This window comes from Rhodnius prolixus, unplaced genomic scaffold (genome assembly GCF_049639745.1).
Source record: "Rhodnius prolixus isolate KJV_2025 unplaced genomic scaffold, Rpr scaffold_5, whole genome shotgun sequence".
Taxonomy (NCBI): Eukaryota; Metazoa; Arthropoda; class Insecta; order Hemiptera; family Reduviidae; genus Rhodnius; species Rhodnius prolixus.
Window position 1 is genome coordinate 39,633,703 of NW_027411624.1, and position 26,527 is coordinate 39,660,229.

Genomic DNA, 26,527 nt, shown 5'->3' on the forward strand with positions numbered 1-26,527 from the left:
CAGCAGACTGATACAACTCTTCTTCACTGCCAGTATAACGCGTTTAGATTTAATGATAGTGTATTACCAGCAGGTTGATACAACTCTACTTCAATACCTGTATCACGTGTTCAGATATAATGTTAGTGTATTACCAGCAGGTTGATACAACTCTTTACTTCTGCCACTATTTCGCGATTAGATAGAAGTTAGTGTATCACCAGCAGGTTGATACAATTCTTCAACAATGCCAGTATCACGCGTTTAGATATAATAATAGTGTATCACCAGCTGGTTGATACAACTCTTCTTCAATTCCAGTATCACGTGTATAGATATAATGTTAGTGTATTACCAGCAGGTTGATACAACTGTTTACTTCTTCCAGTATTATGCGTGGAGATATAATATTAGTGGATCACCAGCAGGTTTATATAACTCTTTACTGCTACCAGTATTACGCTTTTAGATATAATGTTGGTGTATCACTAACAGGTTGATACAACTCTTTACTTCTGCCACTATTTCGCGTTTAGATATAATATTAGTGTATCACCAGCCGGTTGATACAAATCTTCTTCATCGCCAGTATCACGCGTTTAAATATAATGTTAGTGTATCACCAGCAGGTTGATACAACTCTACTTCAATACCTGTATCACCTGTTTAGATATAAAACATTAACAAATTTATCAACTGCAAGTTGATACAACTCTTTACTTCTGCAAGTGTTACGCGTTTAGATATAATGTTAGCGTATCACCAACAGGTTGATACAACACTTTACTTCTGCCACTATTTCGCGTTGAGATATAATATTAGTGTATCACCAGCAGGTTGATACAAATCTTCTTCATCGCCAGTATCACGCGTTTAAATATAATGTTAGTGTATCACCAGCAGGTTGATACATCTCTTCTTCACTGCCAGGATCACGCGTTTAGATATAATGTTAGTGAATCAACCAACAGGTTGATACAACACTTTACTTCTACCACTATTTCGCGTTTAGATATAATATTAGTGTATCACCAGGAGGTTGATTTAAATCTTCTTCATCGCCAGTATCACGCGTTTAAATATAATGTTAGTGTATCACCAGCAGGTTGATACAACTCTACTTCAATACCTGTATCACGTGTTTAGATATAATGTTAATTTATCAACTGCAAGTTGATACAACTGTTTACTTCTACCAGTATTACGCGTTTAGATTTAATGATAGTGTATTACCAGCAGACTGATACAACTCTTCTTCACTGCCAGTATAACGGGTTCAGAGATACTGTTAGTGTATTACCAGCAGGTTCATATAACTCTTTACTTCCGCCAGTATTACGCGTTTAGATATAATGTTAGCGTATTACCAGCAGACTGATACAACTCTTCTTCACTGCCAGTATAACGCGTTTAGATTTAATGATAGTGTATTACCAGCAGGTTGATACAACTCTACTTCAATACCTGTATCACGTGTTCAGATATAATGTTAGTGTATTACCAGCAGGTTGATACAACTCTTTACTTCTGCCACTATGTCGCGATTAGATAGAAGTTAGTGTATCACCAGCAGGTTGATACAATTCTTCAACAATGCCAGTATCACGCGTTTAGATATAATAATAGTGTATCACCAGCAGGTTGATACAACTCTTCTTCAATTCCAGTATCACGTGTATAGATATAATGTTAGTGTATTACCAGCAGGTTGATACAACTGTTTACTTTTTCCAGTATTATGCGTTTAGATATAATATTAGTGGATCACCAGCAGGTTTATATAACTCTTTACTGCTACCAGTATTACGCTTTTAGATATAATGTTGGTGTATCACTAACAGGTTGATACAACTCTTTACTTCTGCCACTATTTCGCGTTTAGATATAATATTAGTGTATCACCAGCAGGTTGATACAAATCTTCTTCATCGCCAGTATCACGCGTTTAAATATAATGTTAGTGTATCACCAGCAGGTTGATACAACTCTACTTCAATACCTGTATCACCTGTTTAGATATAAAACATTAACAAATTTATCAACTGCAAGTTGATACAACTCTTTACTTCTGCAAGTGTTACGCGTTTAGATATAATGTTAGCGTATCACCAACAGGTTGATACAACACTTTACTTCTGCCACTATTTCGCGTTGAGATATAATATTAGTGTATCACCAGCAGGTTGATACAAATCTTCTTCATCGCCAGTATCACGCGTTTAAATATAATGTTAGTGTATCACCAGCAGGTTGATACATCTCTTCTTCACTGCCAGGATCACGCGTTTAGATATAATGTTAATTTATCAACAGCAAGTTGATACAACTCTTTACTTCTACCAGTATTACCCGTTTGGATTTAAGGATAGTGTATCACCAGCAGGTTGATACAACTCTTCTTCAATACCTGTATCGAGTGTTTAGATATAATGTTAGTGTATTACCAGCAAGTTGATACAACTCTTTACTTCTGCCACTATTTCGCGATTAGATAGAATGTTAGTGTATCACCAGCAGGTTGATACAACTCTTCTTCAATTCCAGTATCACGTGTATAGATATAATGTTAGTGTATTACCTGCAGGTTGATACAACTCTTTACTTCTGCCAGAATTACGCGTTTAGACATAATGTTAGCGTATTACCAGCAGACTGATACAACTCTTCTTCACTGCTAGTATAACGCGTTTAGAGATAGTGTTAGTGTATCACCAGCAGGTAGATAGAACTCTTCTTCACTGCCAATATTACGCGTTAAGATGTAATACCAGTGTATTAGCAGCAGGTTGATACAACTCTTTATTGCTACCAGTATTACGCGTTTAGATATAATGTTAGTGCATCACCAGCAGGTTGATACATCTCTTCTTCACTGCCAGTATCACGCGTTTAGATATGATGTTAATTTATCAATAGCAAGTTGATACAACTCATTACTCCTACCAGTATTACGCGTTTAGATTTAATGATAGTGTATCACCAGCAGGTTGATACAAGTCTACTTCAATACCAGTATCACGTGTTTAGATATAATGCTAATTTATCAACTGCAAGTTGATACAACTCTTTATTTCTACCTGTATTACGCGTTTAGATTTAATGATAGTGTATTACCAGCAGACTGATACAACTCTTCTTCACTGCCAGTATAACGCGTTTAGAGATACGGTTAGTGTATTACTAGCAGGTTGATACAACTCTTCATCACTACTAGCATCACTTGTTTAGATATAATGTTAGTGTATCACCAGCAGGTTGATACAACTCTTCATAACTACTAGCATCACTTGTTTAGATATAATGTTAGTGTATTACCAGCAGGTTGATACAACTCTTTACTTCTGCCACTATTTCGCGATTAGATAGAATGTTAGTGTATCACCAGCAGGTTGATACAACTCTTTACTGCTACCAGTACTACGCGTTTAGATATAATGTTAGTGAATCAACCAACAGGTTGATGCAACACTTTACTTCTACCACTATTTCGCGTTTAGATATAATATTAGTGTATCACCAGGAAGTTGATTTAAATCTTCTTCATCGCCAGTATCACGCGTTTAAATATAATGTTAGTGTATCACCAGCAGGTTGATACAACTCTACTTCAATACCTGTATCACGTGTTTAGATATAATGTTAATTTATCAACTGCAAGTTGATACAACTGTTTACTTCTACCAGTATTACGCGTTTAGATTTAATGATAGTGTATTACCAGCAGACTGATACAACTCTTCTTCACTGCCAGTATAACGGGTTTAGAGATACTGTTAGTGTATTACCAGCAGGTTCATATAACTCTTTACTTCCGCCAGTATTACGCGTTTAGATATAATGTTAGCGTATTACCAGCAGACTGATACAACTCTTCTTCACTGCCAGTATAACGCGTTTAGATTTAATGATAGTGTATTACCAGCAGGTTGATACAACTCTACTTCAATACCTGTATCACGTGTTCAGATATAATGTTAGTGTATTACCAGCAGGTTGATACAACTATTTACTTCTGCGACTATTTCGCGATTAGATAGAAGTTAGTGTATCACCAGCAGGTTGATACAATTCTTCAACAATGCCAGTATCACGCGTTTAGATATAATAATAGTGTATCACCAGCAGGTTGATACAACTCTTCTTCAATTCCAGTATCACGTGTATAGATATAATGTTAGTGTATTACCAGCAGGTTGATACAACTGTTTACTTCTTCCAGTATTATGCGTTTAGATATAATATTAGTGGATCACCAGCAGGTTTATATAACTCTTTACTGCTACCAGTATTACGCTTTTAGATATAATGTTGGTGTATCACTAACAGGTTGATACAACTCTTTACTTCTGCCACTATTTCGCGTTTAGATATAATATTAGTGTATCACCAGCAGGTTGATACAAATCTTCTTCATCGCCAGTATCACGCGTTTAAATATAATGTTAGTGTATCACCAGCAGGTTGATACAACTCTACTTCAATACCTGTATCACCTGTTTAGATATAAAACATTAACAAATTTATCAACTGCAAGTTGATACAACTCTTTACTTCTGCAAGTGTTACGCGTTTAGATATAATGTCAGCGTATCACCAACAGGTTGATACAACACTTTACTTCTGCCACTATTTCGCGTTGAGATATAATATTAGTGTATCACCAGCAGGTTGATACAAATCTTCTTCATCGCCAGTATCACGCGTTTAAATATAATGTTAGTGTATCACCAGCAGGTTGATACATCTCTTCTTCACTGCCAGGATCACGCGTTTAGATATAATGTTAATTTATCAACAGCAAGTTGATACAACTCTTTACTTCTACCAGTATTACCCGTTTAGATTTAATGATAGTGTATCACCAGCAGGTTGATACAACTCTTCTTCAATACCTGTATCGAGTGTTTAGATATAATGTTAGTGTATTACCAGCAGGTTGATACAACTCTTTACTTCTGCCACTATTTCGCGATTAGATAGAATGTTAGTGTATCACCAGCAGGTTGATACAACTCTTCTTCAATTCCAGTATCACGTGTATAGATATAATGTTAGTGTATTACCTGCAGGTTGATACAACTCTTTACTTCTGCCAGAATTACGCGTTTAGATATAATGTTAGCGTATTACCAGCAGACTGATACAACTCTTCTTCACTGCTAGTATAACGCGTTTAGAGATAGTGTTAGTGTATCACCAGCAGGTAGATAGAACTCTTCTTCACTGCCAATATTACGCGTTAAGATATAATACCAGTGTATTAGCAGCAGGTTGATACAACTCTTTATTGCTACCAGTATTACGCGTTTAGATATAATGTTAGTGCATCACCAGCAGGTTGATACATCTCTTCTTCACTGCCAGTATCACGCGTTTAGATATGATGTTAATTTATCAATAGCAAGTTGATACAACTCATTACTTCTACCAGTATTACGCGTTTAGATTTAATGATAGTGTATCACCAGCAGGTTGATACAACTCTACTTCAATACCAGTATCACGTGTTTAGATATTATGTTAATTTATCAACTGCAAGTTGATACAACTCTTTATTTCTACCTGTATTACGCGTTTAGATTTAATGATAGTGTATTACCAGCAGACTGATACAACTCTTCTTCACTGCCAGTATAACGCGTTTAGAGATACGGTTAGTGTATTACTAGCAGGTTGATATAACTCTTCTTCACTACTAGCATCACTTGTTTAGATATAATGTTAGTGTATCACCAGCAGGTTGATACAACTCTTCATAACTACTAGCATCACTTGTTTAGATATAATGTTAGTGTATCACCAGCAGGTTGATACAACTCATTACTTCTGCCAGTATTACGCGATTAGATATAATGTTAGTGAATCAACAAACAGGTTAATACAATTCTTTACTTCTGCCACTATTTCGTGATTAGATATAATATTAGTGTATCACCAGCAGGTTGATACAACTCTTCTTCACAACTAGCATCACTTGTTTAGATATAATATTAGTGGATCACCAGCAGGATTATACAACTCCTTACTGCTACCAGTATTACGCGTTTAGATCTAATGTTGGTGTATCACCAACAGGTTGATACAACTCTTTACTTCTGCCATTATTTCGCATTTAGATATAATATTAGTTAATCACCAGCAGGTTGATACAACTCTTTACTTGTACCAGTAATACGCGTTTGGATATAATTTCAGTGAATGAACCAACAGGTTGATACAACTCTTTACTGCTACCAGTATTACGCGTTTAGATATAATGTTAATTTATCAACAGTAAGTTGATACAACTCTTTACTTCTACCAGTATTACGCGTTTAGATATAATGTTAGCGTATTACCAGCAGACTGATACAACTCTTCTTCACTGCCAGTATAACGCGTTTAGAGATAGTGTTAGTGTATCACCAGCAGGTTGATAGAACTCTTCTTCACTGCCAATATTACGCGTTAAGATATAATGTCAGTGTATTACCAGCAAGTTGATACAACTCTTTACTTCGACCAGTATTACGCGTTTAGATTTAATGATAGTGTATCACCAGCAGGTTGATACAACTCTACTTCAATACCTGTATCACGTGTTTAGATATAATGTTAATTTATCAACTGCAAGTTGATACAACTGTTTACTTCTACCAGTATTACGCGTTTAGATTTAATGATAGTATATTACCAGCAGACTGATACAACTCTTCTTCAATGCCAGTATAACGCGTTTAGAGATACTGTTAGTGTATTACCAGCGGGTTGATACAACTCTTCTTCAATTCCAGTATCACGTGTATAGATATAATGTTAGTGTATTACCTGCAGGTTGATACAACTCTTTACTTCTGCCAGAATTACGCGTTTAGATATAATGTTAGCGTATTACCAGCAGACTGATACAACTCTTCTTCACTGCTAGTATAACGCGTTTAGAGATAGTGTTAGTGTATCACCAGCAGGTAGATAGAACTCTTCTTCACTGCCAATATTACGCGTTAAGATATAATACCAGTGTATTAGCAGCAGGTTGATACAACTCTTTATTGCTACCAGTATTACGCGTTTAGATATAATGTTAGTGCATCACCAGCAGGTTTATACATCTCTTCTTCACTGCCAGTATCACGCGTTTAGATATGATGTTAATTTATCAATAGCAAGTTGATACAACTCATTACTTCTACCAGTATTACGCGTTTAGATTTAATGATAGTGTATCACCAGCCGGTTGATACAACTCTACTTCAATACCAGTATCACGTGTTTAGATATTATGTTAATTTATCAACTGCAAGTTGATATAACTCTTCTTCACTACTAGCATCACTTGTTTAGATATAATGTTAGTGTATCACCAGCAGGTTGATACAACTCTTCATAACTACTAGCATTACTTGTTTAGATATAATGTTAGTGTATCACCAGCAGGTTGATACAACTCTTTACTTCTGCCAGTATTACGCGATTAGATATAATGTTAGTGAATCAACAAACAGGTTAATACAATTCTTTACTTCTGCCACTATTTCGTGATTAGATATAATATTAGTGTATCACCAGCAGGTTGATACAACTCTTCTTCACAACTAGCATCACTTGTTTAGATATAATATTAGTGGATCACCAGCAGGATTATACAACTCCTTACTGCTACCAGTATTACGCGTTTAGATCTAATGTTGGTGTATCACCAACAGGTTGATACAACTCTTTACTTCTGCCATTATTTCGCATTTAGATATAATATTAGTTAATCACCAGCAGGTTGATACAACTCTTTACTTGTACCAGTAATACGCGTTTGGATATAATTTCAGTGAATGAACCAACAGGTTGATACAACTCTTTACTGCTACCAGTATTACGCGTTTAGATATAATGTTAGTGAATCAACCAACAGGTTGATACAACACTTTACTTCTGCTACTATTTCGCGTTTAGATATAATATTAGTGTATCACCAGCAGGTTGATACATCTCTTCTTCACTGCCAGTATCACGCGTTTAGATATAATGTTAATTTATCAACAGCAAGTTGATACAACTCTTTACTTCTACCAGTATTACCCGTTTAGATTTAATGATAGTGTATTACCAGCAGGTTGATACAACTCTTCTTCAATACCTGTATCACGTGTTTAGATATAATGTTAGTGTATTACCAGCAGGTTGATACAATTCTTCAACAATGCCAGTATCACGCGTTTAGATATAATAATAGTGTATCACCACCAGGTAGATACAACTCTTCTTCAATTCCAGTATCACGTGTATAGATATAATGTTAGTGTATTACCAGCAGGTTGATACAACTCTTTACTTCTGCCAGTATTACGCGTTTAGATATAATGTTAGCGTATTACCAGCAGACTGATACAACTCTTCTTCACTGCCAGTATAACGCGTTTAGAGATAGTGTTAGTGTATCACCAGCAGGTTGATAGAACTCTTCTTCACTGCCAATATTACGCGTTAAGATATAATGTCAGTGTATTACCAGCAAGTTGATACAACTCTTTACTTCGACCAGTATTACGCGTTTAGATTTAATGATAGTGTATCACCAGCAGGTTGATACAACTCTACTTCAATACCTGTATCACGTGTTTAGATATAATGTTAATTTATCAACTGCAAGTTGATACAACTGTTTACTTCTACCAGTATTACGCGTTTAGATTTAATGATAGTATATTACCAGCAGACTGATACAACTCTTCTTCAATGCCAGTATAACGCGTTTAGAGATACTGTTAGTGTATTACCAGCGGGTTGATACAACTCTTCTTCAATTCCAGTATCACGTGTTTAGATATAATGTTAGTGTATTACCTGCAGGTTGATACAACTATTTACTTCTACCAGTATTACGCGTTTAGAAATAATGTTAGCGTATTACCAGCAGATTGATACAACTATTCTTCAATACCAGTATCACGTGTTTAGATATAATGTTAATTTATCAACTGCAAGTAAATACAATTCTTTATTTCTACCTGTATTACGCGTTTAGATTTAATGATAGTGTATTACCAGCAGACTGATACAACTCTTCTTCACTGCCAGTATAACGCGTTTAGAGATACTGTTAGTATATTACCAGCAGGTTGATATAACTCTTCTTCACTACTAGCATCACTTGTTTAGATATAATGTTAGTGTATCACCAGCAGGTTGATACAACTCTTCTTCACAACTAGCATCACTTGTTTAGATATAAAGTTAGTGTATCACCAGCAGGTTGATACAACTCTTTATTTCTGCCAGTATTACGCGTTTAGATATAATGTTAGCGTATCACCAACAGGATGATACAACTCTTCTACACTGCCTGTATCACGCGTTTAGATATAATGTTAGTGTATTACCAGCAGGTTGATACAACTGTTTACTTCTTCCAGTATTATGCGTTTAGATATAATATTAGTGGATCACCAGCAGGATTATACAACTCTTTACTTCTGCCACTATTTCGCGTTTAGATATAATATTATTGAATCTCCAGCAGGTTGATACAACTCTTTACTGCTACCAGTATTACGCGTTTAGATATAATGTTAGTGAATTAACCAACAGGTTGATACAACACTTTACTTCTGCTACTATTTCGCGTTTAGATATAATATTAGTGTATCACCAGCAGGTTGATACAAATCTTTTTCATCGCCAGTATCACGCGTTTAAATATAATGTTAGTGTATCACTTCTTCCAGTCTTGCGGGTTTAGATATAATGTTAGTGAATCAACTTACCGGTTGATACAACTCTTTACTTCTGCTACTATTTCGCGTATAGATATGATATTAGTTCATTACTAGCAGGTTGATACAACCCTTCCTCCCTGCTAGTATTACGCGATTAGATATTATGTAAGGGTATCACCAGCAGGTTGATACAGCTCTTTACTTCTGCCAGTATTACGCGTTCAGATATAACGTTAAAGTATCACCAGCAGGTGTACACAAATCTTCTTCACCGCCAATATTACGCGTTTAGAGATAGTATTAGTGTATCACCAGCAGACTGATACAACTCTTCTTCACTACCAGTATAACGCGTTTAGAGACTGTTAGTGTATTACCAGCAGGTTGATATAACTCTTTACTTCTGCCAGTATTACGCGTTTAGATATAACGTTAGCGTATTACCAGCAGACTGATACAACTCTTCTTCACTGCCGGTATAACGCGTTTAGAGATAGTGTTAGTGTATCACCAGCAGGTTGATACAACTCTTCTTCAATTCCAGTATCACGTGTTTAGATATAATGTTAGTGTATTACCAGCAGGTTGATACAACTCTTTACTTCTGCCAGTATTACGCGTTTAGATATAATATTAGCGTATTACCAGCAACTTGATACAACTCTTCTTCACTGCCAGTATTACGCGTTTAGATATAATGTTAGTAAATCAACTAATAGGTTGATACAACCCTTTACTTCTGCCACTGTTTGGCGTATAGATATGATATTAGTTTATTACCAGGAAGTTGATACAACTCTTCTTCCCTGCCAGTATCACGCGTTTAGATATAATGTTAGTGTACCACCAGCAGGTTGATACAACTCTTCTTCACTTCCAGTATAACGTGTTTAGAGATAGTATTAGTGTATTTCCAGTAGGTTGATAGAACTCTTCTACACTGCCAGTACCACGCGTTTATATGTTAGGGTATTACCAGCAGGTTGATTCAACTATTTTTCACTGCCAGTATTACGCGTTTAGATATAAGGTTAGAGTATCACCAGCACGTTGATACTATTCTTTACTTCTGCCACTATTTCGCGTTTAGATATATTGTTAGTGTATCTCAAGCAGGTTGATACAACACTTTACTTCTGCTAGTATTACGCGTTTAGATATAATGTTAGTGTATCACCAGCAAGTTGATACAACTCTTCTTCACTGCCAGTATTACGCGTTTAGATATAATGTTAGTGTATCACCAGCAGGTTGATAAAACTTTTCTTCACTGCCAGTGTCACGCGTTTAGATATCATATTAGTGAATCACCAGCAGGTTGATACAACTCTTAAAAACCAGTTTCATTAAAGTTCTTTTAATAATTACGTTAACATTGATCAGTGATAGCGCTAGATAGAAGGAATAACGGATGTTATATCTTATTAGCAACCTAATATACTTGAGTGGTACATAAGGTTTCTGGTAAGTTTTGGAGTGAAACAGTGCCGCGATTAGGACGATTGGCTTATGGATTGCCGCCGAATGAGTTCTGTTAATATTGCTGCTGAACTTTGTTGAATCGATGGTTATGAATCATGAAAGAAGTTTACAGTGGAACATTAGTGCATATTATTGCAACATTGGTGCACATTAGATAATACTAGTTCGAATATGTGGAATATTAGAGCACATTAATGGATCATAGGTGCTCTTTTCAATATCTTTAGTGCTCATTATTGCAAAATTAGTGCATTTTAGTAAAATTCTATTGCACATTAGTGGAAATTTAGTGCACATTATTGATTATTAGAGAGGTAAAACGTAGCAGCTGTGCAGATACGAAATTTCATAACACTTTAATGAAACATTCCTATTTTTTGAGAGATCATTAGTGCACATTATTGTAACATTAGTGCAAGATAGTAGAGTTCTGTTGCACATTATGGGAACTTTAGTGCTCTTTAATGGTTATTAGGGATATTAAATGGAACAATATTGCATATTAATGAAATTTCATTGCACAAAAATGGTACATACCTCCTCTCTAAGAAATCATTAGTGCACATTATTGTAACATTAGTGCATACAAGTAGTATATTAGTGCACATTAATGGACCCTTAGTGCACATTAAAGAAGATTAGAGTAGTTAATATGAACATTAGTGCAAACTAGGTAATGTGCACTGATATTTCACTATTATATTCTATTACTAACTTTGTCTTAATTTCGTTCAGCAACATATTATATAGGGCATTTTCCGAGGCAATTCATGAGTAAGGGCCCTCAATCGTTCTCATCATAGTCCTGTATATCTCCCAAACTAACGAGTCCTACATTAGGTTGGTACCTCCGTTGGTCGATGGTGAGTGGTCTCCTTTGGTTCTATTTCATCGGAGTTAGGTTATGTGATTTACGTTATCATAAATTTGGGGTATCACCGTCAGGTTGATTCAACATTTTTTCGTTAATAAATATGTCACGTTCTGTAATTATGTATAGGGTATCATTATCAGGTTGATATAGCTATTACTGTTACTGGTTGAATTTAGGGATTACCATCAGGTTGATACAACTACTTCTGTTACTGGCTGTTACGCATTTACTTTATAAGTTTAGGGTATCGCCGTCAGGTTGATACAACATTTGCTCGTTAATAAATATAAACCAATTAGTAATTAAGTTTAGGGTATCACCATCAGGTTGATACATCTACTTCTGTTACTGGTATTTATCCATTTAGTTTGTGAATTTACGGTATCACCGTCAGGTTGATCCAACTACTTCTGTAACTGGCTGCTACCCATTTAGTTTATATGTTTAGGGTATCACCGTCAGGTTGATACAACATTTATTTGTTATTAAATACAAGGCATTTAGTTTATAAGTTTAGGGTATCAGTCAGGTTGATACAACATTTATTTCTGTATAAATACAACGCGTTTAGTAATTAAGTTTAGGGTATCACCATGAATTTGATACAGGTATTACTGTTACTGCCTGTTTCGCATTTAGTTTATAAGTTTAGGGTATCTCCGTCAGGTTGATACATTTATTTGTTAATAAATACAAGGCATTTAGTTTATAAGTTTAGGGTATCACCGTCAGGTTGATATAATATTTATTTCTTTATAAATACAACACGTTTAGTAATTAAGTTTAGGGTATCACCATGAGGTTAATACAACTATTACTGTTACTTGCTGTATCGCATTTAGTTTATAAGTTTAGGGTATCTCCGTCAGGTTGATGCAACATTTATTCGTTCATAAATACAACGCGTTTTCTAATCAAGTTTAGGGTATCACCATCAGGTTGATACAGCTATTACTGTTACTGGCTGTTTCGCATTTTGTTTATAAGTTTAGGCTATCACCGACAGGTTGATACAACATTTATTCGTTAATAATTAAAACGCATTTAGTTTATAAGTTTAGGGTATCGCCGTCAGGTTGATACAACATTTGCTCGTTAATAAATATAAACCGATGAGTAATTAAGTTTAGGGTATCACCATCAGGTTGATACATCTCCTTTTGTTAATGGCTCCTACCCATTTAGTTTATAAGTTTAGGGTATCACCGTCAGGATGAGACAACTACTTCTGTTACTGGCTGTTTCGCATTTAATTTGAAATTTTTGGTAATAACCGGTAATCAACATTTGTTCGTTAATAAATATAACACGTTTAGTAATTAAGCATAGGGTATCACCATCAGGTTGATACATCTACTTCTGTTACTGGTCTTTATCCATTTAGTTTGTGAATTTAGGGTATCACCGTCAGGTTGATCCAACTACTTCTGTTACTGGCTGCTACCCATTTAGTTTATATATTTAAGGTATCACCGTCAGGTTGATACAATATCTATTCGTTAATAAATACAACGCGTTTAGTAATTAAGTTTAGGGTATCACCATCAGGTTGATACATCTACTTCTGTTACTGGTCTTTATCCATTTAGTTTGTGAATTTAGGGTATCACCGTCAGGTTGATCCAACTACTTCTGTTACTGGCTGCTACCCATTTAGTTTATATGTTTAAGGTATCACCGTCAGGTTGATACAATATCTATTCGTTAATAAATACAACGCGTTTAGTAATTAAGTTTAGGGTATCACCATCAGGTTGATACAGCTATTACTGTTACTGCTGTTTCGCATTTAGTTTATAAGTTCAGGGTATCTCCGTCAGGATGATAAAACATTAATTCATTAATAAATACAACGTATTTAGTTTATAAGTTTAGTGTATCACCGTCAAGTTGATACAACTACTTCGGTTAATGGCTGTTACGCATTTAGTTTATAAGTTTAGGGTATCTCCGTCAGGTTGATACAACATTTATTTGTTACTAAATACTAGGCATTTAGTTTATAAGTTTAGGGTATCGCCGTCAGGTTGATACAACATTTATTTCTGTATAAATACAACGCGTTTAGTAATTAAGTTTAGGGTATCACCATCAGGTTGATACAAATATTACTGTTACTGGCTGTTTCGCATTTAGTTTATAAGTTTAGGGTATCTCCGTCAGGTTGATACATTTATTAGTTAATAAATAAAACGCAATTAGTTTATAAGTTTAGTGTATCACAGTCAGGTTGATACAACTACTTCGGTTACTGGCTGTTACGCATTTAGTTTATAAGTTTAGGGTATCTCCGTCAGGTTGATGCAACATTTGTTCATTAATAAATACAACGCGTTTGGTAATCAAGTTTAGGGTATCACCATCAGGTTGATACAGCTATTACTGTTACTGGCTGTTTCGCATTTTGTTTATAAGTTTAGGGTATCTCCGTCAGGTTGATACAACATTTATTCGTTAATAAATAAAATGCATTCAGTTTATAAGTTTAGGGTATCGCCGTCAGGTTGATACAGCTATTACTGTTACTGGCTGTTTCCCATTTAGTTTATAAGTTTAGGGTATCGCCGTCAGGTTGATACATCTACTTTTGTTAATGGCTGCTACCCATTTAGTTTATAAGTTTAGGGTATCACCATGAGGTTGATACAGGTATTACTGTTACTGGCTGTTTCGCATTTTGTTTATAAATTTAGGGTATCTCCGTAAGGTTGATACAACATTTATTCGTTAATAAATACAACGGATTTAGTTTATAAGTTTAGGGTATCTCCGTCAGGTTGATGCAACATTTGTTCATTAATAAATACAACGCGTTTAGTAATCAAGTTTAGGGTATCACCATCAGGTTGATACAGCTATTACTGTTACTGGCTGTTTCGCATTTTGTTTATAAGTTTAGGGTATCTCCGTCAGGTTGATACAACATTTATTCGTTAATAAATAAAATGCATTCAGTTTATAAGTTTAGGGTATCGCCGTAAGGTTGATACAGCTATTACTGTTACTGGCTGTTTCCCATTTAGTTTATAAGTTTAGGGTATCGCCGTCAGGTTGATACATCTACTTTTGTTAATGGCTGCTACCCATTTAGTTTATAAGTTTAGGGTATCACCATGAGGTTGATACAGGTATTACTGTTACTGGCTGTTTCGCATTTTGTTTATAAATTTAGGGTATCTCCGTAAGGTTGATACAACATTTATTCGTTAATAAATACAACGGATTTAGTTTATAAGTTTAGGGTATCACCGTCAGGTTGATACAACATTTGTTTGTTAATAAATATAACACGTTTAGTAATTAAGTATAGGGTATCACCATCAGGTTGATGCAGCTATTACTGTTACTGGCTGTTTCGCATTTAGTTTATAAAATTAGGGTATCGCCGTCAGGTTGATACAGCATTTGCTCGTTAATAAATATAAACCGATTAGTAATTAAGTTTAGGGTATCACCATCAGATTGATACATTACTTTTGTTAATGGCTGCTACCCATTTAGTTTATAAGTTTAGGGTATCTCCGTCAGGTTGATACAACATTTATTAGTTAATAAATAAAACGCATTTAGTTTATAAGTTTAGTGTATCACAGTCAGGTTGATACAACTACTTCGGTTACTGGCTGTTACGCATTTAGTTTATAAGTTTAGGGTATCTCCGTCAGGTTGATGCAACATTTGTTCATTAATAAATACAACGCGTTTAGTAATCAAGTTTAGGGTATCACCATCACGTTGATACAGCTATTACTGTTACTGGCTGTTTCGCATTTTGTTTATAAGTTTAGGGTATCTCTGTCAGGTTGATACAACATTTATTCGTTAATAAATAAAATGCATTTAGTTTATAAGTTTAGGGTATCGCCGTCAGGTTGATACAGCTATTACTGTTACTGGCTGTTTCCCATTTAGTTTATAAGTTTAGGGTATCGCCGTCAGGTTGATACATCTACTTTTGTTAATGGCTGCTACCCATTTAGTTTATAAGTTTAGGGTATCACCATGAGGTTGATACAGGTATTACTGTTACTGGCTGTTTCGCATTTTGTTTATAAGTTTAGGGTATCTCCGTAAGGTTGATACAACATTTATTCGTTAATAAATACAGCGGATTTAGTTTATAAGTTTAGGGTATCACCGTCAGGTTGATACAACATTTGTTTGTTAATAAATATAACACGTTTAGTAATTAAGCATAGGGTATCACCATCAGGTTGATGCAGCTATTACTGTTACTGGCTGTTTCGTATTTAGTTTATAAGTTTAGGGTATCTCCGTCAGGTTGATGCAACATTTGTTCATTAATAAATACAACGCGTTTAGTAATCAAGTTTAGGGTATCACCATCAGGTTGATACAGCTATTACTGTTACTGGCTGTTTCGCATTTTGTTTATAAGTTTAGGTTATTTCCGTCAGGTTGATGCAAAATTTATTTCTTACAAAATAGAAGGCATTAGTAATTAAGTTTAGTGTATCACCGTCACGTTGATACAACTACTTCGGTTACTGGCTGTTATGCATTTAGTTTATAAGTTTAGGGTATCACCGTCAGGTTGATGCAACATTTGTTCGTTAATAAATACAACGCGTTTAGTAATGAAGTTTAGGGTATCGCCGTCAGGTTGATACATCAACTTTTGTTAATGGCTGCTACCAATTTAGTTTATAAGTTTAGGGTATCACCATGAGGTTGATACAGGTATTACTGTTACTGCCTGTTTCGCATTTTGTTTATAAGTTTAGGGTATCTCCGTCAGGTTGATACAACATTTATTCCTTAATAAATACAACGGATTTAGTTTATAAGTTTAGGGTATCACCGTCAGGTTGATACAACATTTGTTTGCTAATAAATATAACACGTTTAGTAATTAAGTATAGGGTATCACCATCAGGTTGATACAGATATTACTGTTAGTGGCTTTTTCGCATTTAGTTTATAAGTTTAGGGTATCTCCGTCAGGTTGATACAACATTTATTCTTTAATAAATACAACGTTTTTAGTTTATAAGTTTAGGGTATTAATGTCAAGTTGATACAAGTACTTCGGTTACTGGCTGTTACGCATTTAGTTTATAAGTTTAGGGTAACCCCGTCAGGTTGATACAGCATTTGCTCGTTAATAAATATAAACTGATTAGTAATTAAGTTTAGGGTATCACCGTCAGGTTGATACAACATTTGTTTGTTAATAAATATAACACGTTTAGTAATTAAGTATAGGGTATCACAATCAGGTTGATGCAGCTATAACTGTTACTGGCTGTTTCGCATTTAGTTTATAAGTTTAGGGTATCGCCGTCAGGTTGATACAGGATTTGCTCGTTAATAAATATAAACCGATTAGTAATTAAGTTTAAGGTATCACCATCAGATTGATACATCTACTTTTGTTAATGGCTGCTACCCATTTAGTTTATAAGTTTAGGGTATCACCGTCAGGTTGGTACAACATTTGTTCGTTTATAAATATAACGCGTTTAGTAATTTAATTTAGTGTATCACCATCAGGTTGATACATCTACTTCTGTTACTGGTCTTTACCCATTTATTTTGTGAATTTAGGGTATCACCGTCAGGTTGATCCAACTACTTCTGTTACTGGCTGTTACGAATTTAGTTTATAAGTTTAGGGTATCGCCATCAGGTTGATACAGCTATTACTGTTACTGGCTGTTTCTTATTTAGTTTATAAGTTTAGGGTATTTCCGTCAGGTTGATGCAACATTTATTTGTTACAAAATAGAAGGCATTTAATAATTAAGTTTAGGGTATCGCCGTCAGGTTGATACAGCTATTACTGTTACTGGCTGTTTCCCATTTAGTTTATAAGTTTAGGGTATTTCCGTCAGGTTGATGCAACATTCATTTGTTACAAAATAGAAGGCATTTAGTAATTAAGTTTAGGGTATCACCATGAGGTTGATACAGGTATTACTGTTACTGGATGTTTCGCATTTTGTTTATAAGTTTAGGGTATCACCATCAGGTTGATACATCTTCTTTTCTTAATGGCTGCTACCCATTTAGTTTATAAGTTTAGGGTATCACCGTCAAGTTGATAGAACATTTGTTCGTTTATAAATATAACGGGTTTAGTAAAGAAATTTAGGAAATCACAATCAGGTTGATACATCTACTTCTGTTACTGGTCTTTTCCCATTTAGTTTGTGAATTTAGGTTATCACCGTCAGGTTGATCCAGCTACTTCTGATACTGGCTGTTTCCCATTTAGTTTATAAGTTTAGGTTATTTCCGTCAGGTTGATGCAAAATTTATTTCTTACAAAATAGAAGGCATTAGTAATTAAGTTTAGGGTATCTCCGTCATGTTGATAAAACATATATTCGTTAATAAATACAACGTATTTAGTTTATAAGTTTAGTGTATCACCGTCAAGTTCATACAACTACTTCGGTTACTGGCTGTTACACATTTAGTTTATAAGTTTAGGGTATCACCGTCAGGTTGATGCAACATTTGTTCGTTAATAAATACAACGCGTTTAGTAATGAAGTTTAGGGTATCACCATCAGGGTGATACTGCTATTACTGTTACTGGCTGTTTCGCATTTTGTTTATAAGTTTAGGGTATCTCTGTCAGGTTGATACAACATTTATTCGTTAATAAATAAAATGCATTTAGTTTATAAGTTTGGGGTATCGCCGTCAGGTTGATACAACATTTATTCGTTAATAAATAAAACGCATTTAGTTTATAAGTTTAGGGTATCGCCGTCAAGTTGATACATCAACTTTTGTTAATGGCTGCTACCCATTTAGTTTATAAGTTTAGGGTATCACCATGAGGTTGATACAGCTATTACTGTTACTGGCTGTTTCGCATTTTGTTTATAAGTTTAGGGTATCACCGACAGGTTGATACAACATTTATTCGTTAATAATTAAAACGCATTTAGTTTATAAGTTTAGGGTATCTCCGTCAGGTTGATACATCTCCTTTTGTTAATGGCTCCTACCCATTTAGTTTATAAGTTTAGGGTATCACCGTCAGGATGAGACAACTACTTCTGTTACTGGCTGTTTCGCATTTAATTTAAAATTTTTGGTAATTACCGGTAATCAACATTTGTTCGATAATAAATATAACACGTTTAGTAATTAAGTATAGGGTATCACCATCAGGTTGATACATCTACTTCTGTTACTGGTCTTTATCCATTTAGTTTGTGAATTTAGGGTATCACCGTCAGGTTGATCCAACTACTTTTGTTACTGGCTGCTACCCATTTACTTTATATGTTTAAGGTATCACCGTCAGGTTGATACAATATCTATTCGTTAATAAATACAACGCGTTTAGTAATTAAGTTTAGGGTATCACCATCAGATTGATACAGCTATTACTGTTACTGCTGTTTCGCATTTAGTTTATAAGTTTAGGGTATCTCCGTCAGGTTGATACAACATTTATTTCTTACTAAATACTAGGCATTTAGTTTATAAGTTAAGGGTATCACCGTCAGGTTGATACAACATTTATTTCTGTATAAATACAACGCGTTTAGTAATTATGTTTAGGGTATCACCATCAGGTTGATACAAATATTACTGTTACTGGCTGTTTCGCATTTAGTTTATAAGTTTAGGGTATCTCCGTCAGGTTGATACAACATTTATTTGTTACTAAATACTAGGCATTTAGTTTATAAGTTTAGTGTATCACCGTCAAGTTGATACAACTACTTCAGTTACTGTCTGTTACGCATTTAGTTTATAAGCTTAGGGTGTTTCCATCGGTTTTATACAAGTACTTATGTTACTGGCTGTTACGCATTTAGTTTATACGTTTAGGGTATCTCTGTCAGATTGATAAAACATTATTCGTTAATAAATACAACGCGTTTAGTAATCAAGTTTAGGGTATCACCATCAGGTTGATACAGCTATTACTGTTACTGGCTGTTTCGCATTTAGTTTATAAATTTAGGGTATCTCCGTCAGGTTGATACGACATTTATTCGTTAATAAATACAACGCATTTAGTTCATAAGTTTAGGGTACCACCGTCAGGTAGATACAACATTTATTCGTTTATGAATACAACGCGTTTAGTAATCAAGTTTAGGGTATCACCATCAGGTTGATACAGCTATTACTGATACTGGCTGTTTCGCATTTAGTTTATAAGTTTAGGGTATCTCCGTCAGATTGATACGACATTTATTCGTTAATAAATACAACGCATTTAGTTTATAAGTTTAGGGTATCACCGTCAGGTTGATACAACATTTATTTCTTTATAAATACAACGCGTTTAGTAATTATGTTTAGGGTATCACTATGAGGTTGATACAGGTATTACTGTTACTGGCTGTTTCGCATTTTGTTTATAAGTTTGGGGTATCTCCGTCAGGTTGATACAACATTTATTCGTTAATAAATACAAGCATTTAGTTTATAAGTTTAGGGTATCTCCGTCAGGTTGATACAACATTTATTCGTTAATAAATACAACGCATTTAGGAATTATGTTTAGGGTATCACCGTCAGGTTGATGCAACATTTATTCGTTTATAAATACAACGCGTTTAGTAATTAAGTTTGGGGTATCACCATTAGTTTGATACAGGTATTACTGTTACTAGCTGTTACGCATTTAGTTTATAAGTTTAGGGTATCTCTGTAAGGTTGATACAACATTTGTTTGTTAATAAATTTAACGCGTTTAATAAATAAGTCTAGGGAATCCCCATGAGGTTGATACAACTACTTCTGTTACTGGCAGTTACGCATTTATTTTATAAGTTTAGTGTATCACCGTCAAGTTGATACAAGTATTTCTTTTACTGCCTGTTATGCATTTTGTTTGTAAATTTCGGGTATTACCATCTGGTTGATATAAATATTTATGTTTCTTCTAGTTACGCATTTAGTTTATAAGTTTAGGGAACTCTGTCAGGTTGATACATTATTTATTCGGTAATAAATACAACGCGTTTAGTAATTAGGTTTTAGGTATCTCCGTCAGGTTGATACAACTTTTATTCGTAATAAATGCAATAAACGTTAGATTAAATCTGTATGATAATAATTTCTGTGTATTTTTCTTTTAACTTGCCCCCTAATATTATATTGGTTGACATTCCGATGCTGGAGGACAATCTAATATTTGCTTCATTAATAAAACCAGTTTCATTAAATTTCTTTTAATAATTACGTTAACGTTGATCAGTGATATCCCGCTAGATAGAAGTAATAATGGATGTTATATTTTATTAGCAACCTAATATACTTGAGTGGTACATAAGGTGTCTGGTTAGTTTTGGAGTGAAACAGTGCCGTGATGAGGACGATTGGCTTATGGATTGCCGCCGAATGAGTTCTGTTAATATTGCTGCTGAACTTTGTTGAATCGATTAGGTTTATGGTTATGAATCATGAAAGAAGTTTACAGTGGAACATTAGTGCATATTATTGCAACATTAGTGCACATTTGATAATACTAGTTCTAATATGTGGAATATTAGTGCACATTAATGGGTCATAGGTGCTCTTTTCTATATCTTTAGTGCATATTATTGCAACATTAGTGCATTTTAGTAAAATTCTATTGCACATTAGTGGAACTTTAGTGCATATCATTGATTAATAGAGAGGTAAAACGTAACAGCTGTGCAAATACGAAATTTCATAGCACTTTAATGGAACATTCCTATTTTTGAGAGATCATTAGTGCACATTATTGTAACATTAGTGCAAGATAGTAGAGTACTGTTGCACTTTAATGGAACTTTAGTGCTCTTTAATGGTTATTAGGGATATTAAATGGAACATGAGTGCATATTACTAGAATTTCATTCCACATCAATGGTACATGCCTGCTCTGTAATAGATCATTAGTGCACATTATTGTAACATTAGTGCAAATAAGTAGAATATTAGTGCACATTAATGGAACTTTAGTGCACATTAAGGAAGATTAGAGAAGTTAATACTAACATTAGTGCAAACTAGTTAATGTTTAGTGCACATCAGTGGAGCATTATAACACTGATATTTCACTATGATATTGTACTACTAGATTTGTCTTAAATTCTTCCAGCAATTTATTACAAAGGGCATTTTCCGAGGTGATTCATGAGTAAGGGCCCTCAATCGTTCTCGTCATAGTCCTGTATAGCTCCCTAACTAACGAGCTTCTTGAGGTACCACGCCATTGGTTCCGTTTTTCCCAAGTTAGGTTAGCTGATTTACTTTATCTAGAATAATACATTGTTGATAGATTAGTGTATCACCGTGGGGTTAATAGAACAAATTTCTGTTATTATGTAGGATGCGCGTAATACTTAATCTTAGGTTATCACCATCCGGTTGAAACTACATATTTCAGTTTATACCGAGTTCTTATTTTCTTTACTATTTCCTACTTATCCATTTGTTTATTGTCTATTGTTTCTACGAGCCCCAGTTTACTTCTAAAGCTTTTTTTCCCAAGCGCGGTTCTTCACAAATAGCGTATCCTGTATTCTGCCATTCCTGCTATTCGCCCAATACCCTACCCAAACTCCGTATAATCGTATTCCTTAACGGGCCCCAAGCTGGTTTTCTCTCTCCCCCTCTGTACATCACAGGTAACGCATCTCCATTGTAAATGAGAATAGCTATTACGCCTGTTTAATAGAGGATGAAAACCAGTTGGAATACGATATTAAAGGCAGGATGGCATTTTTGGGGGGCAAAAATCTGAGCTCTACCTCCACGAGGTGCCCCCCGGACAACTGCTCCCTTGAGCAGGCTAACAGAGCCAGTACCACTTCCTATAGGTATACTGAGTGGACATTCCTTGAGAATGAAGTCTCAGATTAGTAGTAGTCAAATAGATTTTAGAGTATTCTGGCATCTGCCCAAGTCTGTCTGCGCACAAAATTTCTGAAACACTATAGTACCGCTATAAACCTTCAGCCGCATTGATGTAGCTAACTGTAATCCGCAGTAGTTAGGTATCCCAGTTAAAATTTCTTGCCATCAACCCCTAATCTTTATTAGTCTTTACGTCTTTCTTCGTTTATTAAAGTAGTTGAAGTTTTCAATTTCGGCTGCAATTGGAGTAGGATCTATCTACAGCGAGCTGTCAGAACTTCTTAGAAAATTCGCAAATACATTAAATTAACATCGTTAGGATTATGCTAGTATATTCAGAACTAGAAAACATAGCTCAGTTTAACTATTTATCATCACCTACTGGATTATTATTTTTTTTTTTTTCTAGGGTACCTGAATGAATTGATAAATGATAAATTAATCATTTTGTGGTCCGCAGAATTGAATTCGCTGTTTCATTGAAAATTAGGTCACTTAACTGACCGTCAGATAGGTTAAAGTACAAGAGTTAAAAGTATTTCGCATTTAGATATAGTGTTAGTGTATCACCAGCAGGTTGATACAAGTCTTTACTTCTGCCAGTATTACGCGTTTTGATATAATGTTAGTGTATCTAAGCGTGTTATATAATTATACTCTAATCTAATACAAAAAATAGTAAAGTAAATGTCATACATGGAGCTAAAGCCATTAACACATCCATGTGATCTAGTGGATGACTTGAGAACTACAGATGGCTGTGTAGTTAACGTTCTTGCCAATAGATAGCTCCTAACTGCAGTTATTGCTGCTTTACAACTTTGAATTTTCTGTATTTCAATGTACCTGCAATTTAAAATTTCGTGAAATGCACTAATTAGGCCATTATTCTGAATCAAATATTTTATATAATAGAATTTAACGAAATTATAGAAATCAATTATAATAGGAAGAAAAACTATTACCAATGTCACGACATAATCAGTGTACAGTTTTTAAAAATAGTTTTTCTTGCTTTTGTATCATTTCAGTCTCCAAAAACTATGAGCCATATTTCAACTTCAATGATAATTTAACGAATAATCTTTTGACAAATGAGATTGGAATAAAGATACTAGAATTACATGTATAATTTATGAAATTTGGGTTAATTTGTAAGAAAATTACAATATCAATTTGATATAATTTGAATATTAATATTTTCAATTCAAATTGAACCTTTTTCCACAACATTAAATAAAAAAAAAAGTTTAGCTTGATTAAAAAATAGTTTTATTTAATTGAAAGATGCTACTGAACTTATATGAACCATTACTGACACTTTATTTTTTCAATTAATTTAAAGAATTTTTTCAACAAATTTAAACTTTTATTATTTCATTCATTAAATGCTTTTTATATTAGTGGATAACTACCTGGAAGAACAGCTTCACAAGGTGAACTGGGAGACCTGTATGTGTGAACGTGCTGCTGGATATAAAGGAAGATCCTCGAAGGTGTCGGCAACATGTCGGCGAAGAGCTGAAAGCGCCCAGTGAAGAAGATATTAGAAAATGACAAAATTAATACATTAAAACCATAATATATTATTTCAACTTAAATCCTCCTACACCGTAGAAGGAACAATTGTAACTCTTTTGTTTACTACATCTTTATTTCAAATTTTAAGAATTTATTTCAAGAATTGACCATAAATGATTAGTCCAGACAGTAAAATTGATTTAAAACTAAAAATCTTAAAGAATTCACATTTTTCAATCTATTTATAGGCTTCTTTCAATTAAAAAAAACTTTTTTCATAAAAACATTGCCATAAATTTGTTTTAATTAAATTTAGCTACGTAATGAAACTTATAGCTTCCATAATTCTCAGCCCTTTTATTACCGCGGTACTGAATTAGGAAAACTAAAGTTTTTTAGAAAAAAATGATTAATTTTTTTTCACCAATTGAACATTGGATAAAACTACCTGAAATAAAGTTCTGCCAGAATGTGTGGTAGATTTTCTAAATTCCTTATATTTTCCGTAATGTAGAAATGAATGCAAATCACCTGAAAAGTGCTGCTAGATGTAACGAAGAAACTTCAAGCGTAACTACGAGCTGGAGACTGGCTGGAAGGGCTGAGGAACAAAGGCACTGAATAATTGAACAAAAAAACCTACATTAAATCCATAGTACTCTTACTAATGATTAAATACGGCTACATAGTAGATGAAATAATGAAGTCACCACTATAAAACAATCCAATGTAATGTTGGACATACGACCATACAAAATAATATTAACGTTCAAAAATGCAACAAAAATACGTGCTTTTAAGAAAAATTTATCATTTGACAAGTATGATAAAATCAGTTACATGATTTTTTTAAAACTTATTTTAGTATAAAAAAAATGTCAAATAAAACCAAAATATCTAATTGAAGATGGTACCAAACATCTTAGTCCAATTTAGTAAGATAATTTCTTATAACCACAATTATAACCAACAACTTATTACCAAAAAATAAAGCTTACGAATGCAAGTAAAACTGATTAATTCCTAAATGTTCGTATAATTAACTGAAGATAATTTATAAATAAAATACTTGTTACACCATTTCCATTTAAGTACGGATAATGAGAACAAACTTTGTTGGGAATGGTGAGGTAATTTTCTTGTTTAAGAGAGCAACACTGTTTAGAGGGAAGATTATTGCGCGGGAGAGAGTAAGAAAAAGGATATACATATATGTATGTGTGAATTATTGAAGTATTTTTTTGTATGTTTGACTTAGTGAAAAATATAAAGAGACTAAGTGTTTGTGCATTTTCTATACAGTTCCCCATACATTTTCTATTTCTAACAACCTTTTCGTAATTCGAATCCATTTTTTTAACTACTATTTCGTAGAGGATGCCAGTAAACTACTTTAGTTCAAAATACAAAACTTAAAAGAGAAATAATATGAACATATGTAAAATTGAAAGCTTAAAAGATGCGCAATTATCATTTTATGTTTAATATTGTTAACTTACTGACAAAGTTTAAATAAGGCGAGTTCTGTAGTAATTTTAAACTTCCCAAAAAAGCTATTGAATGCTATTTTCTTAATATTTACTTCCAAAAGAGGCCAATACACTTGTATGAACTATCTTTAACCTGGAAATTTGAATTTTTATTGCCGAAGTAAAGAGAATTTCTTATTTTGATTGCGTTATTCTTAGTATAAAGAAGAACTGAAACCCAATTCGGTATTTTTCTACCGTTTTTTACTTTTCAAATTATAGGTAACGTCTCCCCCTTACGTTAATTTTACCCTTGGTCAATGAAGTAGATGGCCGAAAAAGAAAAAATTGAAAACTTAGATGAACTGGAACCCATTTCGGTATTTCTCGATATTATTTTACTTTTAAAATACCAAATAAAATTATCCCCTAATGTAAATTTTACCCCTGGCCTATAAAAGTAAGAGCAGAAAACCTATAAAATATGAAGGCAGAAAACATGGAAATCAAGTGGTAACAAATCCTCTTTTTTTATTCAATTTACACTTAATTTTCCATACTAAGAAACCATTTATTTACGAGTATATTGAACCACTAACTATAGAAGTAGGTGGCAGATACACAAAAGTTTGTGTATAATATAAAATAGACAAACTGGAACCAAATTCGGTATTTTTCTTATG

At 34.0% G+C, this 26,527-nt stretch overlaps 1 long non-coding RNA gene across 2 annotated transcripts in view; it reads right to left on the reverse strand.

The window, feature by feature from the left end:
• The window catches only part of LOC141458876 (uncharacterized), a 125,719-nt gene extending 100,351 nt beyond the window's left edge, over positions 1-25,368 (reverse strand). Inside the window, exons 1-3 of one of the 2 annotated variants that reach the window (XR_012461248.1) lie at positions 24,907-25,368; positions 24,270-24,375; positions 23,551-23,700 (exon numbers count right to left, since the gene is read on the reverse strand). This is a non-coding gene — a long non-coding RNA (uncharacterized lncRNA). Of the gene's footprint in view, positions 1-23,550; positions 23,701-24,269; positions 24,376-24,823 lie in introns of both variants that reach the window. The other variant, XR_012461246.1, reaches the window with a different exon arrangement.
• Between the last annotated feature and the right edge of the window lie 1,159 nt (positions 25,369-26,527).